A 19,390-nucleotide genomic window follows, 5' to 3' on the forward strand; every position below is an offset into this window, starting at 1 on the left:
CAAAAGGTTCCTGAGCTGGCATACGTGACCCTCACTAAACTAATCCACCAGAGGGGGGAAGCTCCAGGCAGCCTGACCTGGAAAGTTCTCAGATACATATTTCCATTTCCACTTAAGCAACACTGACAAAACACGCACAGTACTTTATACAGCACTGGGTTTTATGACCAAAGAGAAAAATATTGTTTACATGGGACCCCCCTTCAAAAGGTTGGTCATGAGCTACATATTTGCAGGATTTGACCAAGCAGCCCCTCCTGCCACACAGGTGCCTCATTAATGGTGTCCAGAGAAGGCTTTAAATTGCATGAGAGTCTGAATTTCTTTCTGGTATTCCCTGATAAGTAAAATAGTCAGACTTGCATTAAAACATGTACAAAAACCATTATATATACACATATATATATATTAGAAAATGTACTTTGCATTGAGGTTTTTTTCATTAATGTTCATTTTCTATAAAATCTGCATTTCTACACAAAGTTTTAAGTTTCTGTCCCTCACCATAGAAATGTCAGAAAGTTCATTAAATCAACTTCAGTACAACAATATAAACTTAATTTGCATAGAAATTAAAAAATTGAATTAGACCAAAAATTTGTAATTCAGATGAAAAATGTAATTAAGTTTGGACTAGGGGGAAAAATAAATAATTTTTGATATACTGGGAATTTCAGTCCTCATGACTTTTATTTCATCTTCATGACGGTTTAGAGCAAATGAGAGATAAGAAGACACAATCCCCGATCTTCAAGGTACAGTGGCATTTTTCAATTACATGCTTTGTGGTCAATATATCTTGGTAACACATTTATTATGAACAAACAAGTACTTAAAACGTGTTTTTTATCTTGATACATTGCAAGGAACCCTTAAATGCTATATCGACATGCAAGTTCACCAAAATGTCACATCTACAATTATTTGAAACCGATCATACTTGTTTCCGGGGGCAGTAAATGTAATATTAATTTAAATAATGCAAAACAATCTTAGTGCACCTTAGAGTACTGAAAATTTACCGTCATTGATTTTAGATAACATGTATCTATCACTCAGAGATAAGTTTAAGAGATCTTAATTAATCAAGAGATAATACAATATTATCATTGGCCTCTGATGCCTAAAATGTTTTGTTTTTGAAGGGTTAACTCGAACCAACTTAAGTCACATACATGTGATGCTACAAAATATAAATCAAATACTATATTTATTAATTAATTCATATTTAAACAAGGGAGGGCCATCAAGTGTTCCCCTTCCCCGCCCTGCATGCATGGTGCTAATAGTATATGGGGGACATATGAGTATTTCATTTTAATTTTAAAACCCTATGTGGAAATGTGGAGCCCAACCATACTTGTGCCCAGGGTTAAAATATTAGTTAAATGTCTGTTCTAGCCTTATTTTCACATAAATATATGTTGGAGTCCATTTGCATCCAAACCATACATTTTTTTTGTAACTCCTCCCCCAGCTGCCTCTTCTGAAAGCAGGAAGCATTCGTGTGTACGCTTAATACTACATGCTCAGTAGCACTTCCAATCTACTCAGTGGAAGCAACCACCCATTAAAGTCAAAGATAGTTGAAGTAAGATGTTTTGCATGCAATAACCCCTTAAGGACAACAGGTTGTACTTAAACCCATTAATGACAATGCATTGTGAGCCGTACATGTACAGGCTTTGTTGTGAAAGGGTTAATGGGATTGCTACTCAGCATGTGCAGGAAGCACATATTTTTGTTTCAAGATAAAGTTTCTGCATATAAGAAAACACACTGTCCTTCTTCCCTTGTATAAGATTGCAATCCTTATAACTTTTCCTTCCACTCTGAAATACACGACCGTCATCAAATATAACGAGGGACTATGATAACTGCGTGTACTGAAACCAGGAAGCATTAGCATTAACACATCTGCCACTTGTTCAGTATCATCGCAATTAAAGTCATTGATGCAGAAGCCAATCCCATCTATGCTAGCAAAAAATCATGTTCAATGTATCTGATCAGTGTTCAGATAACATGCATGTGATTGGCTGCGGCCACCAATACTGATGTCGGTGGGAACTCAGCTCCCATTGGCAAAATGGGTAGCTCTACTGGGCATGTGTAAGGACTGTACTGACAAATGCTCCTATTTACAATAGAGGTAACGGAGGAGGGGTTAACTGGGGTTCAAATACTAAAGAATGCCTGCATGTATCCACATGAAGTAAAATATACTGGGGGTTCATACAAAATGGACTCTGATATGGGGTGGGAGAGCTGGTGGGTTGTCCTCACCAGCCTGGAATTTGGAATTAAATACATCTAAGTTCTAATTCAATAACATGTTAGAATAACTCTTTTTCCATCAACATGCCTGAAAGGGACTTAACAATATAAGGAGTATTTTGAGAACAAACAAAATATAATAATCTAATTTCATTGTATGCTTCAGTGGAAATAAGAAGTTAACACTTTCCGCAGGGATGCTGGAGGCCTGGTATCGCAACTAATTTAGCACATTTGCTAACAACACGTTGTGTCAAGACACTGTGCATACCATTTGCTGGAAGATAATGCATATCATGTTTGTCTAAGCACATGGGACTATTTCATACTCTTTGCCATAAGGGGTAAGTGTATGACATGAAGATTAACATGATTTAGTGATTACGCTGCTCCTTTTGATCCAAGCAAGTCCCCGAATAAGTACTGTAAGATATTACGAAGCTCTATATTATTTCTTGATTTTAGTTTGCTAGTCAAGCGCCAGCCAATTCAGGTCACCACAAGACACAGCTTAACACATCTCTATGTCCTCGTCTTCCATCTGCTCAAATATCAGTGTAAGTGGCAAAATGTGCCATTGTGTTAAGCAATCCTGCACTAGAAGAGCAAAGACGAATTGAGATAATGAAGTTAATATTCCTGGATAAAGCACCCGGCTGCCAACAAGGACAAAATATGCTTTCAAAAATTGACTTAAATCCAACCAATTTAAGTAACTTTCCCTTTCTTCATTAACTTCCTGGGTTTGTAACTCTTGGACTATATTACAAAGTCAAACAAAACATCAGAATGTATGATATCCTTATAAAATATTATTTATACATTTCCAAATGTAAGCCACATTAAGTGGGAAATATTTTAGAAATAAAATAAACATTATCATATTCTTTTTTTCTGCCCTGAGCTAAGGGTTGAGTTATTTACCTTTATTTCATTTTACCTTCTACCGTGTCAATGTGGCCAATGTTTGTCCTGTGTTCATCTCTCTCTTTCTCTGCTCATCTCCCACATTTATGATCCTCTCTGCTTGCTTTTGTGTCATTTTAACCTGAAAAACATTTCTGAGAAGTGCTAAGTCCTTATGACCCATACTACTTCTGACATTTCTGATACTTGCCTGATTTTGAACTAGGTCATGGTGACACCTGTATGTTATCATGGGTAGCAAGGCGTCTGTTAATTAATATACAATTCATCAACCGATTAATTAGTTTCACAACTTTCACTTAAACCACTGTACTCTTTATAAAAACAATAGTGGGCTATCAAGTGTCTTCCTCACCTTGTGTCATTGAAAGGAACTGATGGGTTGACATTATGTTCATTGAGAAGTCGGATGTTCAAGCACTATTACTCTGAGGCTAGGTTTCCACTTGGGTTTTTGTCCTGCATTTTTTTTCTTGATGAAAAACGCCAAGAAAACTGCCACTGCATTTTCCTACGTTTTGGCGTTTTTTCTGGATTTTTTTTCTGGCGTTTTAGCCTTTCTGTGGAAATTGCTTTTTTTGACCTTAGGCAGTTTTTCCAGCCTTTACAAGTTAGAAGTTTCACCCAGCTAAAAGGGATTAGGATAAATGGCAAGTATCTGCCCCCTGATGTCATTTCCTTGGTAGAGTTCTACTTAAACGCCCCGGCGGACCCTTTTGTCTCTTTTCTTTGGTTTGTAAGGCATGCTTTATTCTGAATGTCTGCTCCTCTAGGAAGACTGGCCCCAAATGATGGTGCAAATTGTTTGCTGTTGCTTTTGGCACGCAGGATCCAGTTGGTTTGTTTGTAATGGCATGTTTGTTCTAAATGGTGTAAAATTCAATATGAACTTTGTTTTGTGTGAAACTGTTTGTTTCCAGCCTATTTCTCGTAGGATACACAGATACTGGGTCCATCCTCTGCATTGTAACTGTGGAAAAAAACGCCACAAAAAACGCCAAGGCAAAAAACCCACATGGCTTTTTCATGGCGTTTTTTCTCTCCCATAGACTTCTATTGGAGAAAACCGCCAAGATTTCCTTGCAAAAAACGCCAGAGTGTCAACATGCTGCGATTTTGAAAAACTGCCACAGAGCCCAAAAAAGCAGAAAAACGCCAAAGAGGACTGAAAAAACGACAAACAGAAAAACGCCAAGTGGATATGGCATTGTGCGATTTCCTATTGAAGAACAGCTAACATCTGGCTGCAGCGTTTTTTCACTAAAAAAACACTGTGTGGCTGAATTGGCGTTTTTATGGGCGTTTTTAGCAAAAAAAAAAACAAGTGGAAACCTAGCCTAACAGTGTTTAAATGCCTGAAGATAAATTCAGGCATTCGCTTCCCACAGTTTCAAAGTTGACTCACCACAGGAAGAGTTCTTGCTGGACCCTACAGAGTCTCTCATGACCCACTGTATATGATCACAAAAGATGTGATCGGGAAAGCAGGATGAGAAGAAGGAAAAAAGTAAAAAATTGTTTTTTTTAAAAAGTATTAATATATTAAAGATTATATTATTAAAGATAATATAAAACAGGGGTACCCATTGGTAATCTATTTTGACAGATATTTCCAAATCCAGACACACATTTTCAAACAGTAATACATATAAATACATAGATTTTAGAATGTGTAATCTGATTCATCAAATTTACGTTATGATTTATCTCAGTGCCTTGCGACTTCTATTGAGAAGTTACTCCCAAAATGACTTGTTGCTCCTGGGAGGATTTCATATTAAAAGTGACATTTGTCTACAGAGTCATTTGGTAAGAAGAATTTAGTTAGTAGAGGTTAGTGTGGCTGATTCATACATAACATAGATGAAATATTGGCCAATGAGGAACTTCACATAGACACAATAATTATAGACACATAATGAGGAGTAGAACTCACAAGGTAAAGAACTTTACTCTGTTTATGTATATAATTAATAAAGATGTTTAAAAAAAAATCAGCAGGTTGTCCGTAAAATGGTCCTCAGACACATATAAATTTTTACTCTGTAAAACGATTAATACTGTTATAAATATTAAAATAAAAATAAATACAAATAACTGTCCTTGATTAGTAATTTAATATCAATAATCTATTAAAAAAACAATACTAAAGGCATCCCCTGCTGTGTATATGTGAAGGCATTAAGCAGAACGTGGTTAGGGTTAAGTACGAAACAATTCACTTGAAATACACGATAAAATATTTTTTTGTATTCTTTATATAATGAAAGCGAACACACACAGACATTACCACATGGCCTCACAGACAGAAGACACAGTTCCCCTCAGCATGCGTTGTCGGGTGCCACTGAGGCAGAAGGTATCTAAAGCCATCCAAGCAGGAAAATACACACTGTGTAGATAATAAATACAGACATAATTGTTGTGGCCTGTGGTCAATATGAGCTCTGCAGGCTCGGTGCCGGCTGCTGCACAGTCAACCTGTCTTTATACAAAGGAAGATGTATACTTCCTTCTGCTGCAGACTTATTAAAATGGAAACCCAGCTTTTCCAAGCAAAATAATGTTCTTCCTAGCCAAGGTTCGGATAATAGCTCACAACACATTAATACTAACACTATTGTAACCCAGGACAAAGACAGGTGCTGGCGTATTCTAAACTCAGAGAACAGGACTTATTTATTTATTTATCTATTATGAAACGACCGGATAAGCTCTAACAAATCCCATACGCTGTGTTAGATCCACGGTAAAAGTGTCCACACATTGAATGGATGGCAGTATCTTGGTCGGATATTATTTCCAATGAGCTGTATATAAAATGTACTCTTTATCAGAAGTGTCAGAACCTCAGTAGGCGTTAACATGCGTGGGATAGGCAAATGGCTCCTGAATCTATGACGAGTCCAACGAAAGATTACGTTCTGAGGCTTTACTTCAGGAAAACGAGCAGACCAGACGGGCCCAATGGTTCTTATCTGACGTCAGATTCTAGGGCTTATTTTGGCTATGAAAAGGCTAAACATTTGTAACACCAGCGTGGTTAGAGGCTACCAATAAGGGTATAGTCCTTTGACTTGTTCTATCACGTTTCCATCATGAATTTTATTTTTTGAAAAACATTTTCCATTCCTTAATTTATTGAACTATTGGAGAACGCAGACTACCAAATGTTAACTTGTACAGAAGAAAGTCAAGAGCCGGGGTTATGATGGTTGCGCAAGACATAGTCTAGAATTAGATTATCAGAGACTATGGATCTAGTGAGAAGGCCTTTTTCACAGAGATATAAGTAAATAAGTAAAACAGCCTCACAGTAGAAATGGCAGATGTTGATACAAAGGGGAAAATGAAACATGTATTGGATTGAGCAGAAGGCTATCCTTAATATAAGACAAGTAATATTCGGGGTGTTCCTGCCGCTAGAAAGATGGGTAGAACTGATGGGCCAAGCTCTTTTATCAGTTCCTAAATTTGAAATTTCTGTTTTAACTTGATCTTGCCGTTTGGTTTCATTCTCAGATATAAGCATTTACTTTTTACGTTAATTTACGTTTTTAGGTTAAGTCAAGCATTGTAGAAATATTAATAATAACTAGTGTCTGCAAGTTATGCTAATATATGCTAGGCTTTTTTTGAAAGGGTTTAATATTTGTCCAAAATCTCATATAACTAAACTATTTGTTATAAATAACTAAAATTTATAGCGACTTTCAGGCAACTACATTTAAAAAAAAAAAAAGAAATTTTTCATGTTCGGACCACTTTTTTTTTCTAGTGGATATTTCTCTAGGCACTTGAATTCTAATAGGACTTTATGTAAATTAACATGTGATATATTTAATTTTCATTTTAGGTCATTAACTTTGTAATTTACTGTAATCACTGTTTATATTTCTGTGTTTTTGCATTTACACTTTATATATTTGCATTAACTATTTTTCTGCCGTGATATATATATATATATATACATATACACACACACATATATATATATACCGGTATTTATACACATATATACATTTATAAATCCAATCCTTGCTTATATAGGAAAGAATATGACAGTATAGTGCCCTCACCCTGGGCCATCACCCCTGGCACAGAACCAATAGTTTTATTTGGCTTTGCAAACTTCCCCTTGTTGATATTGGGTATTTAGTATTTACTATATCTTTAATGCAGGCTCTGGGTGAACGTTTATGTAGCAGAAAATTGTGAACACAGAGCAGAAATGTTATTACAACAAAAAGTACAGGCCGCTATTTAACTTCCTTGCTTCCTTTTGGAGACGCCATGATGTCAGTGTTCCTATTCTATAACCGATAAGGCCTACACTACAGAGCATGGCTGTAGAAATATGTGAGAACATGTCCATTACGATGGATTATTCTAATCCCGCAAAACTATAGCATGCCAAATTCTACTTGACTCCACCTGACTGTTGTGAAAACAGGTATTCCTGTGAATAATAAAATGGCGTCACTACTATTAGAAGTACTTCTTTATAATATGGTGGGAAAACAAGTAGAAATGAAGGAAAATGAGTAAAATTAATCTGTGAAAAATTTGTTTCTGTTAGTTTTTACATAGTTTTTCAATCTGTTTCATACCTACAGGAAATGTGCCACCCAGTGGCAGGAAGAGCCATTTTATGTCGAGTTATGTTGGAATTATGTTGTGTAGTAATAGCCCAAATTCTCCCAGATAACGATACAATCGTTTTTAGATCAAAGCATTCACTGACTGCATGGCAAGCGGCTGATGGACTTCTCTTAAACATGACCATTTACTCTCTAGAAATCAACACAAAAAGTAGGAGAGCACATAATATGATGTCATTAGAAACAGCAATATGAGATCATTTCCTTGATAAAGGTATATTTTACCAAAACATGGGTGGATCTCACACTGGGGTTACACCTTCAGCTTTCTTACTATTGTTTTTTATGTGGGGATGTTTCTACTTAATTTTGTGCATGACAACATTAGGTTTTTAAATTTTAGATTTTTTCTTCTGCAAAAAAAAGTATTTCTAGAGAACTGGGAGAAGAACATGATGGCAACATTATAGCTGTGTTTGCGAAAGCCACTCTATTGTGGAAATGCTTTAGAATTCACTGTAATTGTACAAGAGTTTATGCCCAAATAGCAGTTTTCTAATGAACAAATGTTCAAAAGGTTAGTTTGTTTAAAATTGAACATAGCCCAAGTTTACCAAAGGTGTTTTAACTTAGTTGATTCAAGTTGAAAATGCTCCACCAAGATGTTCATTATTATTATTAATTTTTAAAGAAATCTAGCTCCTTTGTTTTTCTTTTTGTCAAATTAAATATTGCCTAGCATTGCAGGGGTTGGAGAGAGTCTGAGATGAGGCTGGTGGGCTTTCCAGCTAGGACGAGAAGACTCATGTTTGTGCTCCAGAGCATGGTTGGAGCTCCGCCATCTAACTCACTACTGACTTTCATTGATGTTTGAGTTGTTTCTGTGCGACTCAACAGGTGGCTGCCGCTAAGGTGCCAGGGAATTGTCAATGCACTGGTGTTCAACCTTCTGGCATCCAAAATGTTTATTGAAAACAGATCAGATTTGGATTAGAGGCTACGAACAGCAGAAAAAAGATTTATTGCCGTTTCTCTTTGCTCCAGATTGTGTGTTCTGGTTATTATTGTATATTATTATTATTATTAATTATTTTGAATGTCACCATGTCAGGAACTGGGTCCATACAGACGACTGTAATGACCCAGAGCGCCCAAAGATGGTGCCTGGTGCAGGGCGACTGCACTCTCCAGGGTGTCGAGCACTTAGGGTTGTGCAGCCACGTACCACCACCCTGACATAGCAGCGGATGTTGTCCAGTTCAAAACAAAGTGATATCCTGCAGGCACCCTGGAGCAGGCATGAGACATAGCTCTACAGAAGAATATGCAGGATGCTGCAGGCTGGGAGTATGGAAGCTAAGCAGCGTAACAACTGAAACATAGTGAGTAAGGGGACAGAGCGAGCAAGGGGCAGAGAGACCGAGCAAGAAACATAACCAGACAATACATACATTGTACAGGACACAACAGAGGACAGGTAGCAAGGCAAGGAACACAGGGGAAGGAGTGAGGAGACCGAATCCTCGGACTCTTCTCCTTTAAGCAAGCATAGAACATCGTAGCCTGGGACATGGGGAGAGGAGAGAAGAACTGAAATCCTTAGATGATTCAGGGAAAGGAGGGCAAAGCTTCATAAGAGACAGACACACATGAATACAGGACTAGCCTAGGACTATGTGATAACAATTGGAGATTCCGTCACATCATATGGCCATTGTATGCTTAGCCCACCACTACGCCAAAGTACTCCAATATTCGGTGGGTCCTAACACTAAACCCTGCCTACTGAATTAATAAACTGAAACTAAACATTGAATTTAAACGGGTGGGTCATACCTTATAAAGGAAACAGAGCTGAAGCAAAGAGCAGAACTGGAATCAAGGAATCAGGAGGACAGAACAGAGAATATGGAAATCCAGGAATGGATTACAGAAAGGGGGCGAACACTATCGAGGCGGGTGAACTCTAACGAGACGGGGGGAACAAGAGAGAAGCAGCTCCGCAGCCTGGATGGAGCCTGACACACCATCATATTCTGCAGTGCTGTACAATGGGTTAACAGGACATAACAAGCAATATATAAGATTACAATTTGACTTACAGAAAAAACAGGTAAGGAGGTCCCTGCTTAAAGAGTTAATAATCTAAAAATTAAAAATCTACAAATGAAATGCTGTTCACCACTAACATCACATATGGAATGGTTCTTGATGGTTCCCCACGTATAATTAATGTACCAGCCATCATTCTCCTCTGTTATCTAGAACCCGTACACCCTCATTTACATATATAGTTGCTTTAGACAAGATATTCTGTTGTTTATTTTGTAAATCAGGGTTAAACATAGGAAACGTGGAACAAATGATGGCTAGATGATGAGCCTAAGACAGGAAAAAAATGAATAAAAATGACATTAAAGTACAGCAATGAAATAACTGTACCGATGAGTTATTGATTAGAGCAGTGCTTGCCGAGCAATTCCACTGAAAGAAAAATAAGAGAAAAGAGCAGTAAAATAGAACAGGGACACAATGACACAGCTTTGGGTGATGCTAAGGCTAGGGAATAAATCCTTTCCTATCTGCATTGTCTATATAATAGCAGTAGAAATGCAAGGAAGGGGAGGGCTGGCAAGGGGGGCAACTTCATGGACCGTTGTCAAACACCAGAGTGATAAGTATGTATTTTTCAGGTTGTCTTCCAAATGTTTTTATGGTGCCTTTATCTCTGCGCCAACTGGCTGGCATTGCCTCCTGGGCTTTAAGTTGCCAGCCCTCCCTTAGATAAGCTCTGCAACAGACATATTGGTTACTAGCATTTCATCCTATACAGACCGGCCATTTATCCAAACTACGCACAACACAACATTGCGTGAACCGTCCAGAGTGTTCACAAAGTGGTACAAGTGAAGAAATAATCTCTCCCCTGTAAACAAATATTTACAGCTCTCCCTTGTACTTTATCACGTTGAGCAAATACTCAACTACACAGAAAGTGGACCCTGCAGTAATATTCAACACCTGACGGTTCACCCAACATCACTTAATGTTACCTGAAGGTTCACCTAAAACATATGGTTTGACCCAAAGCCACATTTCGCTGAAACATCAAGTGCAAGCCTACCAACAGTCCCAATTCTCAGGACTCTTCTTGCAATTTCAGTTCAGCTATGATTTAAGATTTTATGGCACATATTTCCCATGAAAAATATTTTTCAAAAATTTTGGTGAATAGCAGGTAAATATGTGCCACATTTGAATCCCTCTTGGTTAGTTTATAACACTGTTTTAAGCCATTGCTTCAATTCTGTATGTACAAAAGGAAGAAAGAAAGAAAACATATATATATTCTGTTTTACCAGAAAATGCACCAAATTCTTCTCATTGTCAAGGGAAATATTTGTGATTTACCATACAGAGTGAAATTATTGCTGGAATTATGCATAGGAAATACAAAACTGAATAAATTCAATTAAACTCTCGCAATACAGTTCATTTAAAAGCCGGCCTGTCACCTGAAAAATAATTTTACATCAACGAGAGCAAAAATAACTCTTTGTGTTTTAATTGTCTGTCTTGTGCAGATAAAAAGATGATCTGTCCCCAAATGCACATTTTTGTTTTTTTCTGATCTCCCTGCTGACTTTTCTCTTTTTTAAAATGCTCATAACGTGACTTATAAGTCTCTCGTAGGCATGGCTTTGCTCGCAATATGTGGAAGGCGATGTCAAACCACACCTTGCTCCAAGCATATGATGTGCGTGAAGTCCTGATTTCATGGACACCACAGCTCCACCACATTTCCACAGGTGCAGTCTCGGATTTGGTCACCAGTCGCTCAAGTGCTTTTGCCAATAACAGCCAATACTAAATTACAGTAGCATGCAGTTTTACAGCTAAATGGGACAGTTTAATGTCCCTGATACCCCTACTATAAAAGAACGTATATTAAAGCACTCTGTAAGTAACCCTAACCCTCTGTGAGTACTTTAATGTACGTTCTTCCACAACTAATATATATTTTAGCTCAAGCTATTCATTTAAATCTGCATAGTCCTGTCATGGTTGCATAGTTTGCAAAAGAGTTGTGATTTTAACTCACAGACCTCATTTTGCATTTTAAAGGGCTATCCTTGGCAACGTTTTCCTGGATGATGGGCTGAGCTGACCCTGCATAATGCATATTGTGATGGACAATATATCTGCATTAATCAAGCTCTTCCAGGAGCACCGCACTGTAGTTGACCCTTCACAATGTATAATTAAGTTAGGGAAACTTTTCTGTATACTAACTTCCTGTACTGAACAAAACTTGAATATTAGTAGAGTACTGGATTCCTGAGAGCAGATGCTATATACTAACATTCCCTATAGGCGAATTGTGTCTCTGATCCCCCCTCCTGTATGCACTGGGTTTCTAACATAGGGGAGAACATGATGGCAGTTCCCCCACCAGCTCCATCATACAGCACACTCGTTTGTCTATACAGTAGGGCTGACTCAATTTTGGTGTAGGCAATGACGGGACATCAACATTCAAAAAAGACAAACAACTGGTGTGAATGTGGGAGAAGAAGACCTTAATTCACTTCTTCTTGAGCCATGCCTTTGTTGCCTTGGCCGTGTGTTTTGGGTCATTGTCATGCTGGAATACCCATCTACAACTCATTTTCAATGCCCTGGCTGAGGAAAGTAGGTTCCCACCCAAGATTTTAACGGTACACAGCCCCATCGTCCCTTTGATGCGGTGAAGATGTCCTGTCCCCATGTTTGTTGGTGGGGGTGGTGTTCTTGGGGTCATAGGCACCATTCCTCCTCCTCCAAACACGAAGGGCTGCGTTAATGCCAAATAGCTAAATTTCGGTCTCATCTGACCACAACATTTTCACCCAGTTCTCCTCTGAATCGTTCAGATGTTCATTGGCAAACTTTAGACAGGCCTGTCCATCTGCTTTCTTTAGCAGGGGGACCTTACGGGCGCTGCATGATTTTTAGTCCTTCATGGCGTAGTATGTTACCGATTGTTTTCTTGGTGACTATGGTCCCAGCTGCCTTGAGATCATTGACAAGATCATCCTGTATAGTTCTGGGCTGATCCCTCACCATTCTCACGATCATTGAAACTCAACAAGGTGAGATCTTGCATGGAGGGAAATTGAAAGTTATTTTGTATTTCTTCCATTTCCGAATAATCGCACCAACCTTCTCACCAAGCTGCTTGGCTATGGTCTTGTAGCCCATTCCAGCCTTGTTTAGGTCTACAACAGCGGTTCTCAACCTGTGGGTCACGACCCCTTTGGGGGTCGAACGACCCTTTTACAGGGGTCACCATCAGAAAACACCATCAGAAAACACATATTTCCGATGGTCTTAGGAACCGAGACACCGCTCCTCTATCCGTCTACAGGCAGGTCCGCCCACGTGCAGAGAGCACCTACTGTGTAGAAAGCAGCTACTGTGTTGAAAGTAGCAGTATTGGAGGTAAAACGACACTTCATAAATTATAATTACTGGGTAAATGTAAAATCATGTACTGTAAAATCATCAACTACTGCAAAAAAAAATCTGTTATGAAGTAGCAACGAAAATAATTTTATGGTTGGGGGTCACCACAACATGAGGAACTGTATTAAAAGGTCGCGGCATTAGGAAGGTTGAGAACCGTTGGTCTACAATCTTGTCCCTGACATCCTTGGACAGCTCTTTGGTCTTGGCCATGGTAGAGAGTTTGGAATCTGATTCATTGATTGCTTTTTGTGGACAGGTGTCTTTTATACAGGTAACAAGCTGAGATTAAACCTACCATTAAAGTTATAGACTGATTATGTCTTTGTGGGCAAACGTACAAAATCAGCAGGGGATCAAAGCAGTCATAGCAGGTAGTGTGTGTATAAGAAACACACATGAAATTGACAACCTCTACAAAATTCTATTATACCAACTTTGCTACAGCATCAATGCCTTATCAGCTTCACACAAATCATATTCAAGGCTTAATTACATTGCTTCAGAAAACAATATCCTGTTCAACTATTTACTAGTCAGAACATGCTAAAGTATCATTCCAAAGCATTCTGGATCAATCATCTGATTGACCTCTTTACTTAAAAAGAGATAGCTAGAGACGAGAAACAACAAAAGCGTCTTCTGGAGCATCATCAGCTAGAATCGACCAAAAAGCATCACATTACCATTACCTTGATTGCTAAGGTATGCATATTGCATACTAAAATACATGCAGAAAACCTAATACAATTTAAAATTTCTCAAAGGAAAATACTACTTGTATACTACTTGAGAGTAAAGGCTGCTCTTCTGAGAGCCATCAGACCAATGTCCCCTCTAACAAATAATATAAAGTATTTGCATATTTTTAGATACCAGATTTGCTTAAAGTATTTAAGATTTCACCTATAATATACTACTTTTCTGGAATTTGTTAATCATGCCAAAGTAACTGTTATGCTCGCGTTTGTAAAATGTTCAGCACTGGAGGCAGACATAGTTCTCCATATCACGCTTACCACAATCAACTCATCTTTACCCAAGCAGTCCTGTCTTACTGTGTCCTTTCCTCCTCAAACACCAAATAGAATGTAAGCTCACAAGAGCAGGATTCTCTTCTCCTTCGGTACCAGCATGTTTAATGTATGTTTATGATATTAAAATTGTCTTATTTATTTTTACTATACCCTATTTTAACAGTGCTGCAACATCTGCATTTATATCAAATGGCCAGATTCCTGGGGAAACTTGAAGGCACATACTCTCATTTAACAACGAGAAGGCCTTTGACTGGCCATTTTGGCCTCTTCAAGGTTTTGCATTATCTGCAAGCAGCAATAACAGCATTATGGTGCTATGTAGTTGCCCGTGAGCTTAGATTCTACATTTAGTCTCCCTCCTCAACCAATGGTTATGACTGATGGAAGAAGACAGGATTATCAGCTATCCGTGTAAATCTATATGGTATGGCCCATAAAATCCTATTTAACATATTTCAGCATTAAGATCCTGAAATCTGGTAGGAATGCCTCAGGTTGACAGTCTTATGGAATACAAACCTCTAGGTTACCCCATTTACCTTCAAAGCTGTAATGGAATGGGATCATCCACAGGGAATTGATTACACATTTTGATCAGACTGGCCGTTGCACATAGATGGAAATGTGCTTCTTCCTTCTCTCGTAGAGGTTCTTTTGCGCTTTTGTAGATTTGCTTGAAGAAATGTTATACAAGCTGGAACACTCTACCGCGCTCTTCAATAAAGTGTGGTTCCAATGGCTATAGAATGGCATCCATAAATTATCTTTGCGGGGACGGTTGTGTGACTGACCACCCTACCATCATCCCGCCTCCATATCGTCACCTTTGCAGAGTGAACATTTGTGATAACTATGGCTATATCAAATTAGGTTGCCTAAATGTTTATTCCCTCCTCCAACAACTCATATTCTGTCCAATATGGTTCAAGTATTACCATTCCTCTGCTTCTTGAATAGTTTTTGGGTCCCCATCCTTTAAGGAAGCAGTCGTTGCTGTTTTCCCCGTCAGTTAAAATACAAGTTATAAAAAAGGCAAACAACTTTTTTTGTTTTTGTCTTAGAGTGCTTTTATTGATGCATTTATTGTCTATGACTTTTTCTTAAAAAGTGACCGATCTTCTCCGTTAATTACATAAGTAAATAAAAATGCCACAGCAATTTGTTCCACGGTATTGCTAAAATTCAGTAACGATAACCGAATGAAATATTTACTCTCAGTTCTTGGCCCTGCTACATATACACACAATTTAAAATGATTTTTGTATGTTTTTTTTTTTTCTCTTTGTAAATGTCATTGGTACAATAAAAAAGCTGGGTAACATTTATTCACATACCTAGAGTCATGATTAAAATAAACATTGACCAGATCCTTTCAATATTAAAGATGTTTTTTCCAAGCAACAAAAGCAAGGAGCTGGTTTAGACTGTTAGACTATTCCTCTTAGTATTCAGTAAATCATCCTTTTATTTGTTCAATTCCTTTATTTGTGTATTTTCAGTATATATGTATATATATATATATATATATATATATATATATATATATATATATTGTGTGCCGTGAGTTATACTGATTCCAATTTTTTATGTCAATGGAAGGCATTTGAGAAGTTAATAACTCAAGGTTATTAAAACAATTCTAAAAAAAAAAAAAAAAAAAGTAAAAAATTTCAAAAATCCATTCCAAAACCATCTGTTTTTGTAAATGAGTATTTATACATTAGTCTGCGAGGTGGGGGCCGGTATTTTAAGTTTTTATGGTGGTTTAAATACTATACAATGTGTATTTGTAGATAATTCGTGTTTATCTTCTGAGGCATTTTTTTTTAATCAACTGGAGATTTTGATATAATACACTATTGTGCGCACTTGTCTTTGAGATACAGTATGCACGGAAATTAACCCTTCAAGTTTTTCTGTTGTGAATGGTACATGTAGAATACAAGGGCCATGGTTATTATACAGCTTGATATTTATAGAACTTAGTTTTTTTTTTTAAAGTATATTTTTTAGTTTAGTCTTTCTTGTATTACTTCTTTTATCATTAAACCGCCGTGGTTTATACAATGAAAGTCACAATCCGAATGCAGGGATACCATTTACAAAAGTCCCAACAAAATTCATTTAAAATAATTCCTGATACTTTGATAAATAAAGATATTAGTTTAAATGGATCGGTTAGGGAGATATCCCCTGTAAGTGGCCAATTGAAAAGAGGGACACCGGGGGGCCTGATCGCCCAATATGGCGATCTGCCCCTGGTTTTGTAGCCCTCTTGGACCTGCAGCCCTAGGCTTTAGCCTAGTCGGCCTAGACCAGGGCACGTCACTGAAGGTATGTGTATTTGACGTTAATTTATTTAATTATACTGGGCACAAGTTGTATGGCATTACATGGTGACGTTCTTGGCTTTTTCTTACTGTTAAAGTTAATTTGTCTGGGACATATGCATTTCATATGCTACAAAAGCAAACATCACTAGAATGATAAGAGGACACCCATACCTGGGAACTTCCCAGGACAGGCCGCCCAAAGCTTGGCTTTAAATGGGGGCAGCACTAACCCAATGTAAATAGGGGGCTAGACACAGGAGGGGCAGGACTAGCCACATAAGGGGCAAAGTGTGGAGGAGGGGCTTCGGAGAGCTTCCAAGTATAGAGCAGACCGCAACTAGTTGCAGCTCCATCTGCAACCCGATCATTACATCATTGTATTTAATTAATCAGCGATCACTGGCTAAAAGGGCAGCAGACCCCAAAGTCCTTTTAACTAAGTGATAGTCAGATGAACAGGCACAAATTAGTTAATTTATAATGTAAGCCAGTTCTCGTCAGACAAAAAAGATAGAAAGAGCAAGATCTCTAAATATATTAACCAAATAGCATTTTTTGAAAATTAAGTACAAAACAATGATCATTTTCTAACGGCAAAAAAACCAAATTAATTACCAATTAAAGATAATAAAAATTGAAGTTCAAAATAATCTCAACTGCAACTGGATAACACAATTCTACTTAAAAAAAGGGATTTAAAAAAGTACTCATATCTAAGATGTTGGTAAAAATACAAATGGTCACGACCTTGAACCTTTTTGGTCACTGTGTAAAGATGAAATAAAGTGATTAAGAACTATTGTTCAGACCCTGCTGCAATAATTAACCTTTTAAGAGCCATGTATGTGCCCACATTGAGTAGACTAACGTATTATCAAGTACATTGACCAAAGAAACTACAGCGGTGTATCTCATATCTTGGCAGAAATGTCCATTTGTATAATACAGATGACTTTATGAATAGGCAGCTACCATAATCCTCCTTGAAACTACAGCGGGCTTTGGGAACCAACCAAAACTATTTTTATTAATGATATTGAGGCACATTATAGAAGATAATTTTAGGTACATTGACTTGTAGACGCTTGAATTTCCTCGATTATCCATTGCTTTCATTGTGGCAACAAATCGGCACTGAGTTCATTACAAAAATGTACATGAAAAACTGAATGGTTTAGAGAAGTTCCTGAGTTATTTTCATGGCAACATGAGTGGGACATCCACAGGCGTGTACATAGTTGGCACCTTAGGGACAACTGGTTTGATGTTTGTATGTCTTATTAAACTATACTGAATAATTCCACACGGCATAAGTTACACGGCTTGGCTTTCGCAGATAAAAATACAATTTACAAAAAAGAACTCAGAAGGACATATTGTACATAGAAACCCACACTTTAACCATCACGATATCCTTCCAGAACGAGAGTTTAAAACCTTTTTGGAATTCCTACTAAAAGTTAGATGGTCTTACAGTCGGAGAATATAAATATTACAATACATAGACTGAAACAGCACAGAACATGGGTAACAATCACACTCAGGAATAAAAATGTGGCCAATATACACACAAAACAATATTTGTACAGAATATACATGGTAGATGACTCTCAAAACTTTAATAAATACTTTCACATATCAAGTGGGATATTTACACTGAGCTTGAAATATAATAACAAGAAGATCTACTACCAGTGGAAAATCTTATAACCGAATTAAACCCAAATCCACTAGCACGCCATCTATGTAAAAAGATATTAAAAAAATGAATCTTTTCTTGAATCTGTAGGCAAATAAAATTATTAAGGTAACCACAGGTTCCCCAAGCTTATATATTGAGAGAATAAAAAATATCCATATGGTATAATGATTTTTTTTCCAATAAGCCTTTGATTAATTTCTCCAAACCCTTCCTAAAATTAATAGAACTCCAGAACTAATGAACAATCAGACAGTATGCAGGTTAAGTTTTCCTTGTGTCCACTAATACAGTTCTACAAGTTTTTTTGTATAATTTTTCATTCATAATAATTGTATTGTATAAATACACTTTCTATTAACCATTACACAATAGTTTATGGCGGAACCTTGACCAGTAATATATATCACAGATAATAGAATTCTTTATTATGGAAAATCAATCTTATTTTTTTTGATTGATTCCTACAAAGTATATAGTGAGTCTTTCAACCTAATCGACTTTTTTTTTTCTTTTTAATATGTCTGCAAACTGTATATTAAGTGAATGTATTTATGAGAAGCATATTATCCAGAATCCCTGATCTTGCTTGGAATTAAATCATATAAAATAACTATTACCCCTTCTACTGTTCATCAATACTGTAAATGGTCAATGAGGGACACTATTGTCTAGCCTAGGCTAGTGGACTGGGTTTTACATGACTTTGTAACCTGTTTATATCTAAGAAGAATGATGGATTTGGTGACTTTTAGGGCTAGAGAAGTATGTGAAACACGTATAACCCACCGAATATTCTGAGACATCACAGACATCTAATCCTTATTTCTGCATTGACACTGTAGGTAAGAGGACTGTGGAGAACTGTAAGAGAACACAACCAGATACAGGGATTTAGCTTAATTAAAAAAAAACAAAAAACACACTTTCTGCTGAATCTATACCAAATATATAAAACATAGTGACCCAGCAAGCATTCTCAGCTCCTAGAAATCCGAGAGATAAGAG

Source organism: Sceloporus occidentalis, unplaced genomic scaffold, assembly GCF_023333645.1.
Source record: "Sceloporus occidentalis isolate IW3139 unplaced genomic scaffold, rSceOcc1.0.p SCAF_70, whole genome shotgun sequence".
In the NCBI taxonomy this organism is placed as follows: domain Eukaryota; kingdom Metazoa; phylum Chordata; class Lepidosauria; order Squamata; family Phrynosomatidae; genus Sceloporus; species Sceloporus occidentalis.